The 10,000-nt window shown below is 33.3% G+C and overlaps 1 protein-coding gene across 2 annotated transcripts in view; it reads left to right on the forward strand.

Annotated features, from left to right (window-relative positions):
• The window catches only part of 5-HT1 (serotonin receptor), a 134,299-nt gene that overhangs the window by 11,096 nt on the left and 113,203 nt on the right, over positions 1-10,000 (forward strand). The window lies entirely within an intron of this gene.

The raw sequence follows: 10,000 nt of genomic DNA on the forward strand, positions 1-10,000 counted from the left end.
ACGTTGTAACTCGACAAGCCCAGAGTATCATTGGCCTCCTCCACTTCCGTTCAACCTCTTCCCCTTCTTCGTTCCTTCAAATCCGTGTACGCGTAAGTTGTAACTACGAAGTAAGTACTCAAGGGAAGAAACTCGAAGGCTCATTCTCTCTTTCTCTCTCCTTTCACTCATTTTTGAATAAATATATATATATATATATATATATATTTAATATATACATATAATAAATTAATATTATATGCGACATCTTTCTAACACGATATGTTATCATTTGAAAATCATTCTTATATTATTATTCTCATTAAATACGAATAATATTACATTTAATATACCCACTTTACGGATTTTTATTCGTTTTCGTTTGAGAATAATTAAAAAAACAAAAAAAAAAAGAAAGAAAATGAATAAATAAATAATTAATTAAAGAAAAAAAGAATTTTTACAATAAAATTCCTTTGAGATTTCCTCTTACCTCGTTATTTAACTTCAAGATTAACTTTCGTATATACGTCGTAAATGTATTTATTTATATATTTATATATTATATAAATATATAATATAAATGTAACGAAATGTATAAACATATATATATGTATATATATATATATATATATATATGTTTTATTTATTAAGATTACAATGAAATCATAAATGGAAGAGAGGAAAAAGTACGACAGAAAAAAAATTTCACTCGAAGCAACACATCTATCTAACAACGTGATAACACCCACATGTTAACTCGTTCCCTCTTTCTTTTCTTTTATCGCTTATAACATTTATCGATCGATTTTATTTATATATTCCTATGGAGATTTAACGCACGACATCACATCGCGAATAACATTGCCAATCTATTTGCGTATTTTAATATTTCAATGATTATTCGTACATAGGACATTAGATAGATCGGATCGCGATATTATCGGACTATTTAGTTTTTATTATTTTTTTTTTTTCTTTTTTATTTTTTTTATATTTTTTCATTATATTTTTTCCACCCTTACACATCCGATACACATAATCAGAAATATCGTACACACGTACTCGCACGCATAATTCCATAGAATAACGTTCACGTACATACATATATGTGTAAAAAAAAAATAATTTTACATGAAACAAAAATCTTAGATAGAAGTATACGTTTTTCATAATTTGTATGTTTTGTGGAGAAATGAAAAGAAAAAAACTTTGGACGAAATAAAACGATAAACCATTGTTGGCTTTTCTCCTTCTACATTCATTCCATTCCTTCTTTCTTCTCTCGTTTAAGTTCCGATAATATTTCTTCTCACGTGATCTATCACGAAGATCGTTCTCTTGGTAATTACATTTCTATCCTCTCGTTCTACCACCCGCTATCCTTTTACTACCATCGAAATTCTACTTTTCATCGATGCATTGGACTTAACGGTTAATTCTTCAAACGTGCGAAAAGAAATGAGAAGAAAAAAAAAATGAGAAGGAAAAAATATGCGAAGGAAAAAAAAGAGTGAAGGAGGGTGCGCATGCGCGCGCGCGAGAAAAAGAGAGAAAGAGAGAGAGAGAGAGAGAGAGAGAGCAAATATCATACGAGTACGTTCTGATTTATTATATCGCCGACGAATCGACGAGTTTTTTTTTGTGTAAATGTAAAAAATGCCGAATACCGATGCGGATTCGTCCGACCGAAATCCCTCTGTGGGGATTTTCTTGCGAAAGCAATATCTTGTCGCGCTATCGACGATTAAATTATTCGACTGAAATTTTAAAAGGGGAATTTTCGTCGACGTTGAAAAATCGCGATCGGAATTCGTGACATTCGCGAAGGGAATATTGAGTTTTAAGAAATTAATGTTGAATATACATATTGACATATATATATATATATATATATTTTTTTTTTAACATTAATTTTGTGCAACGTTGACTCGATTTCGTATGTCTACAAATGGAAGTTCATTTGATCTTCTGTTAAATCTATATTTATAAGATAATAACGTCCAACGAGTATGATCAAAATTAATTATGAAATTTTTGATATATATATATATATATATATATATATATATATATATATATATATATATAATCAAAAATAATTAATACATTTTTTTTAATTTATAAATTCTTTTTAATTAATAAATTTTCCTTAATTTATAAATTTTAAGGACGAACGTATTTAGGAAACAAAATTATTTTAAACACTTTTTGATCTTTCAATTTCTTCATATCGATTTGAAATTTTTTCGTTCGAAGAAAAAAATTTCTTACTAAATAAAAAAAAGAAAATATTCGATGAACAGAGGGAGAGAGAGAGAGAGAGAGAGAGAGAGAGAGAGGAGAAGGAGGAGAAGGGAGGATGAGATAAGAAGAAAAATGAAGAAAAAGAACAAACAAAAAAGAAAGAAGAAAAAAGAACAAGAAAGAAACAAAAAGTAAGAAGAAAGGAAATGCCTGAGTAAAAGAAAACGAAAAAAAAAAGAAAAAAAGAGAATGTAAAACGTTTTAAAATAAGAAAGAAGACGAGACGTTGCTAGGTATATGCGCCACATTCTTGCAGTCATATTTGTAAATATCGTAAAACGAAAATCGATAAGAAAATGGTAGAGTAGTGGTTAAACGCGCTTTTCATGCTCGGCTTTCATATCAATCGGGTATTACAACCAAGGGAAATAAATTATATGCGAGATATAAGAGCGCTTTTATGTTCTTCTATGAAGGAACGAACGAACGGAAGAGAGAATGAGCGACAGAGAAAGAAAGAGAGAGAGAGAGAAAGAGAGAGGGAGAGGGAGAGGGAGAGAGAGAGAAAGAAAAAGATGGAGAACATTGGCAATTGAATTAGAAGAGTAAGTAGAAGAGTAAGGGGGTAGTTTAGAAGGAGATTCCTCAAAGTATTATAGCTAAAGGACCTACTGGAACGATATGTCACGGAATATCGAGATTCGTAGTCGACGATAGGTCGAACGTGCCTCTTAAAGAAGCCCGTATTAATGGCTTTCTCGTTACAGTAAGTGGTTTCTTAGAATAAGACGGAGAAAAAATAAAAGATGGAGAATGAAAGAATAGTGACCTTGGTCATTCGTTTCAAAACTAATCGACTAATTCTTTTCTCTTTTTCTTTGTTCTTTTTTCCTTTTTTTCTTTTTCTTCCCCCCTTCCCAGCCCCTTCCCCGCCCCGTCCCGCCCTACCCTGCCCTGTCCTGCCCTGCCCTGCCTTGCCCTGCCCTGCCCTGCCCTGCCCCCCAATCGAGACGAGTACGATGAACTTTTCGGCTTTCTAAAAGTTACCCTTTTTTCTTTCTTTTCTCCCTTTTTTTTTCTTCTTTTTTCTTTTTTTGTTTTAGCACCTCACAAGAATACAATTAGAAATGTGGGATAGGAAAGAAAGAAAGAAAGAAAAAAGGAGATTGTTCTGTTGAAGATAAGACGTTGATAAAAATAAAAAACATTGACATCGAGAGCTTTTATTGAGAGTTTATTTGGAAAATATTCCATTTCATTCGATTGATGTATACAAAAAAAAAAAGAAATATATATATATATATATATATATATATATTTATAATGTTTTGAATCTCATGAGAAGGAAAGTAGAAGAAGAAAAAAAAAATAAGGGTACTTTAATTTGATGAGAGAGATAAAGTAAAAAGTGCGTTACGGATCATTAGTCGAAAGTTAGTTTTTTGGTGGATGGAGGTGATGAACGATAAAGAGATGGAAAAGGATGAAAAAGGATAGAAAAGGAAGAAGATGGAAGTTAACAACGGTTGATGATCACGTTCAGAACGCGATAATAGCAAAAACTAACGCTTGGTAAAGCTTTACGTCATTGTCGCTTTCTCATAATGCCGGAAAACATTTTGCGGGAAGAGAGAGAGAGACAGAGAGAGAGAGAGAGAGAGAGAGAGAGAGATACTTCTCTCATCTGAAGGATGTCTCCTTCATAATTCTGACCAACGTCATTAGTGTTTGCCGTGTCCAAGAGCGTTTCCCAGACTGGAAATCAAGGATGAACCTGTGTATTAAGAGAGAGAGAGAGAGAGAGAGAGAGAGAGAGAATCGCCTGATGAGAAATTGCTTCGGGTATACGTGCCATTAACTCTCTTCGATCTATTGCGGCTTCATTTTCTACATTACGGTTGACGTATCCATAATCATTGAATATTATCATCTGCAATTTTTTTTTATTCGAAAAATCATCTCGAAGACGTTCAACCAAACCTTTCTCCCATCCTTAATACATGGATATATTTAATCAGATAATTGTGTTTATTGTTATAGAGAGTGAGAGAGAGAGAGAAAAAAAAGAAAAAAAAAAGATATGTTCGAATTATGGATAAAAATTTTTCCCGACCGAGATATCGAATTAATTTTTCTCGACTGGGAGAAATGCGAGGATTGGAGTTGTCTTTTTTTTTTCTTTTTTTTTTTTTTTTATTGTTTTGCTTTTTTAATTTTTTTCTTCAGTCTTCCTTTCTTTTTCATTTTTTTTTTTTTCGTCGAAGAATTTCCAAATATGTTTTTGACTACGTCGGAATATCTTGGAAGAAACTTTTATTTCTCGATCATTATTATTATTATTATTATTATTATTATTATTATTATTATTATTGTTATTATTATTATTTCTTTTTTTTTCTTTTTCGTTCCTTTTTTTACCACTTCTTTTTCCTTCATTTTTCCTTCTTCAGGATTTATATCAACTTTATGTAAATTCTTAACCAAGAAAAAGATTACGATACGATGTGGCAAGGACGTAAAGAAAAAGTAGCTATATATAGTATACACATATATATATATATATATATATATATATATATATATATATATATGTATTTTGTATAGATATATAAGTTTGTATCTATATACCTGCATCAGAGAATAGGATATAGATGCATGTTTGACAAATCGAGATGCATCTTGTATCCTATATGAACGTTCATACATTTTGTATCAGTCGCCTCTGGTGTTGACGTTTCTCGAGGTGATTTTACGTTACGTAGATGTATATTGTGAACGTATGGTGATTTTAGCTTATGTGCCTAGCCCTCCAGGTTTGCCGACACGTGAATTTCGTCGGTTTCGCGCTTAATCGATGATTCCGTCGGATTAGATTAAATCTAGCGATGTATTTGGTTGCGTGTAAATGGTGCAAAGAGAGGTATTACCGCGATTACCGCGATGGTCCATTCAGAATATTCATAATGCGATATAATTTCTCATATTTTCGTAAGATATGATAAAAACAAAATAAACAAAAACAAAAAAAAACAAAAAAGAAAAAAAGAACAAAAAAAAAAAAAAACGGAATTGTTTCTATTTAAATATCCAAAGGAAATAATTAATGATAACCGTTCGACAGAAATTAATTTCATCAACAAGTCGTCGAAACAAATAAGTATAAAAAAATTTTCTATCGACTATTTTATATGCAAGAAGATGCATAAATAAAAATACGTACAGATGGTAGAAACTGATGGTCAAATATTTGTAAGATGCTTCGTCGATCGATGAGTTGGAGCGAGTCACTGGTAACGTCTATTTTGAAGATAAAAGGATGTTATGGTGCTTCTGAAACAACGGATAATAGGATCAACGTAAGAGAGAAAGAAAAATAGCGAGAAAGAGAGAAAGAGAGAGAGAGAGAGAGAGAGAGGGAGAGAGATGTTGCTCATGCTTTAAGATTGGTTTGTTTTGTTGCAGAAAAATACAGATAAATGTATATTTGAAAAGCTCGTACGAGATCCGACGGGATACGTGTCAACTTCTGTCGCATTATATTAGAACAATTAATGTCATTAGTAGTTTTAAATTTAGGCATTAAAAAAGAAATGAGAGATGGATTACTCGAAAAGGACACTCTTCGTTGAGAGGGAAATTCAAAGAGAGAGAGAGAGAGAGAGAGAGAGAGAGAGAGTGAGAAAGTGATGAGGGGAAAAAAGGAACGATCGAATCCACTTTAGTGAGTCGATCGTTTCGAGAAGCGAATTTTGATGTTCATAAAATCGTACGCAGAGAGTATGTATATTTTCAAGTACCTATACATACGTGTATACATAGACAAACATAGAGACAGACAGACGGACGGACAGACAGACAGACAGAGAGACAGATATACGAACACATAGGGAGAACTCAACTGAACGAGGCTCACGCTAATTTGAATTCACCCTTCGGCACGAAGGGAGAATATGCGAGAAGAGTACGATCGCATGAGTACTCATCGAACGTGTCCCTTGAGTAAAAGGGACGATAAAGATAGTAGAAAAATTCTAAACAGATGATACATATATAATATACTTACAGGTAGATTTATATATATATATATATATATATATATATATATATATATATATACTAGATATATTATATGTTATATATAAGTGTTAAAAAATTATGCACGTATATGGATGGATGAATGAACGTACGAACAGATAGATCATGTTATCTATCTGTCTATCTATATATATATATATATGTGTGTGTGTGTGTATGTGTGTGTGTATGTGTGTTTCTTTAGCTAATCCATCTAATAATCTTTCTTCTCTTCACTTCATTGTCATTCCTGCTTGAAATTTGAAAGGAAAGTTTATCCCGCTTCCCTCTTCCACGTTGCCTCTTTGATTGGAATTGAAATATCTCACGAGCGTAGAACGAAAGTTCTTTCTAACGATCGGAAACTCCAGCGATCCGACTAGCTGTAACTTTCTAAATAGACCGGGTCTGCCTATTCTGTAATCAAGTTCTATTGGACGGCAACGCGATTACACTAAATAGAAGTAGAGAGAGATAGACGGAGAATGAGATAGATAGATAGATAGATAGATAGATAGATAGATAGATAGATAGATAGAGAGATAGAGAGATAGATAGATAGAGAGAGAGAGAGAGAGAGAGAGAGAGAGAGAGAGTACATACGCGTACCTGCATACATATTTGTATTCTCCAATGTTCAATTTACATTCAATATATACATGTATTTACATGAGTATATATATATATATATATATATATATATATATATATATATTTATATTTAGATATACATATGTCAATAATGACGAGAAACTCAAAATTACTCACTTTGCAAATATGTACGTTATGTACGTTCCATTCATCATTTCTTTCTTTTTTTTTCTTTTTTTTTTCCTTTTTTTCCTTTTTTTTTTTTAATCGAACTTGTTATCGTTATTAATTTGAGTGGAAAGGATGACTATGCTCATTAAAAAACTTGTCTACTTTCCTCCTTAAGCCGATTTTCTTCACGAACTATGAATCTCTCTCTCTCTCTCTCTCTCTCTCTCACTCTCTTTTTCTCTTTGTACGTGTATGTTTTTGTCTTCCTGTAATTAATTATACTTCAATTTCTTCGGTAATTAACGTATCCACATTGATCGAGGTACACGATATACAAATTTTCAAGGGTATCAGCAATTTTCAACTTCGTTTTATAGTCGTTTAAGAAATTTCAATGATAAAATGGAACGGTATATAAATAAAGGGAAAAGAAATAAAGTCACTGATAAAGGTTGATTAAATAATAGAAATATATAGAATGAGAATGAAAGGTTCAAACTAAAATACGTACGAATGTAAGAAATAGAGAAAGAGTAAGAGTAAAAACGAGATAGAGTGAGAGAGAGAGAGAGAGAGAGAGAGAGAGAGAGAGAGAGAGAGATAGGAAAAGAAAGACGAGCTTTGAGGGAAATATAAAATATGAAAGAGAATAGAATGAAATGAAAGGGGACTATAACAGGGAGAAGGAGTAGTGAGGGTTGATGGAGCGAAGAGCGGAGACTTTCTTCAAAATAAGAATCTTCCATAAAAGTTAATAATTTATTCTTAGCTGTGCCATAAACGGATCATTTTCTTTCTTACAACTTTCATACAACTTTCGTGCAATTTTCATTATTTAATACTTCACACGTTTTAATTATATTGTCAATTTTCGAACTAAATAAATATTCAGATATTATTGGATTACATTTTTATTGAAATGTTTCGCGAAATTTCGCGATCAAATCGTTTTTAATTTTTCTCAAAGAAAGAAAAAGATGAAATATATAAGAAATTTACAAAGCTTTCATATCTCGCGAAGAGAAACTTCTCTCTCTTTCTCTCTCTCTCTCTCTCTCTCTCTCTCTCTCGGAAATCACTTAGTTGGAAAACATTTTCATTGAAATTATTTCCATTCAAAATTTATTCGTAAACATTGGGTCTGGGTTTTTTTTTCTAAATTTATCGAGTGAGAAAGGAAAAAGGCAAAATAAATAAATAAATAAATAAATAAATAAATAAATAAATAAATAAATGAATAACTAATTAAATAAGAATAAATAAGTAGACTCGCTAAGTACAAGAAGATAAAAGAAAGAGAAAGCGAAAAAAAAAGAAAGCAGAAAAAAAAAGAAAAAAAAAAAATGAAAAGAAAAAGAAAAACAAAGAAAAGTTGAGAAAGGAAAAGAAGTAGAGATAACGGAGGGAAGGACATTAATGTTAGCGATTTCTCGCGAGAGAAGGTCGAACGTGCGTTGTCACCAAAACGATGACGTCAGCGGCACATCGTTTCCCTTGAAACGGAAGAGAAGTGAAAGGGCAATTGGGGAGGGGGAAGGGGCAGGGAGCGGAAGAATTCGAGAAAGTAGAAAAAGAAAAAGAAACAGAAAAAAGATAAGGAGAAGAAGAAGAAGAAGAAGAAGAAGAAGAAGAAGAAGAAGAAGAAGCAGCATGTGGCAGAAGAAAAAGAAGTAGATGATAGAAGAGAAGAAAAAGTAGAAGTAGAAGCAGAAGTAGAAGCAGAAGTAGAGATGGTGCGCCCTTAGCGGAGAAGAGTACAGGTACACAGAGTAGGGTATATAGATAGCTATATAGATAGAAAGAGAGGGGGAGAGAGAAAGAGAGAGAGAGAGAGAGAGTGAGAGAGAGAGAGAGAGAGAGAGAGAGAGGAAGGGAATGAAGGGGTAGTTGGAGGAAGGAGGAAGCGAAAGGGTGGTTTGTCTGGCGCTTGCGTATTCGCGTTCCTGTTCATTTGTCAGCCGAGCACAGCTTCCACCACCACGACGAACGGCACGGCGCCTGCCTTTCCTCCCTCTATCTCTCTCTCTCTCTCTCTCTCTCTCTCCTTCTCTCTCTCTCTCTCTCTCTCTCTCTCTGTCCGTCTCTCTCGACACTATTCGATAACAAACTCCATAGTACCAGTACTGGTACGGTACTCCGGAGCACCGGATCGTTCTCCCGGCGTATCTCGGCCGTCTCGTCGGCCTTCGAGTATCATATCTCCTCTCTTTTCTTTATACAAGAGTGAAAGAGAGAGAAAAGAAAAGAAAAGAAAAGAAAAGAAAAAAAAAAAAGGAAAAAGAAAAAGAGAAAGAAATCAAGAAGAAAAAAGAGAAGGGAAGAAAGAGAGAGAAGGAGAAAAAAAAGTCTACGCCGTTTCTATCGCTTGAGAGAAGCTCTTCCTCGAGCAATATAACTATCGGCTTCGATCACGAAAAGTAAACGTTACTCTTCTCTTTTTTTCCCTCCGAAAGTCCCTCCGACAACCACCCACAACCCGATCGACTAGTAATCCTCAATCCACGTTCGACCCCAATATCACTCGATCTTATTCTTCTTTCCTATCTTTCTTTCTTTCTCCCTCTTTCTGTCTCTCTCACTCTCACTCCCTCTCTCTTTCTTTCTTTCTTTCTTTCTTTCTTTCTTTCTTTCTTTCTTTTTTTCTCTGTTTCTCTTTGCGATTAAAATTGTCCATCTGTCCGTCTGTCTCTCAGTTTCTCAGTTCGTTCGTTCGTTCGTTCGTTCGTTCGTTTCTACTTTCCTTTTACCCTTCCCTCCCCCATCCCCTCATTTCTTTTCTTTTTCTTTTTTCTTTTTTAATTTTCATTTTCATTTTCATTTTCATTTGCACTTGCATTCGCATTTGCATTTTTTCCTTTTATCTTCGTATCACGGGTATACGGGTGTTCTCGTTATATTTTTCGCCGTCGTAACAACTAATGTCATTACTTTAATTGTT

The sequence above is a fragment of the Vespa mandarinia genome, chromosome 7 (assembly GCF_050613455.1).
Source record: "Vespa mandarinia isolate Hongniang chromosome 7, ASM5061345v1, whole genome shotgun sequence".
In the NCBI taxonomy this organism is placed as follows: domain Eukaryota; kingdom Metazoa; phylum Arthropoda; class Insecta; order Hymenoptera; family Vespidae; genus Vespa; species Vespa mandarinia.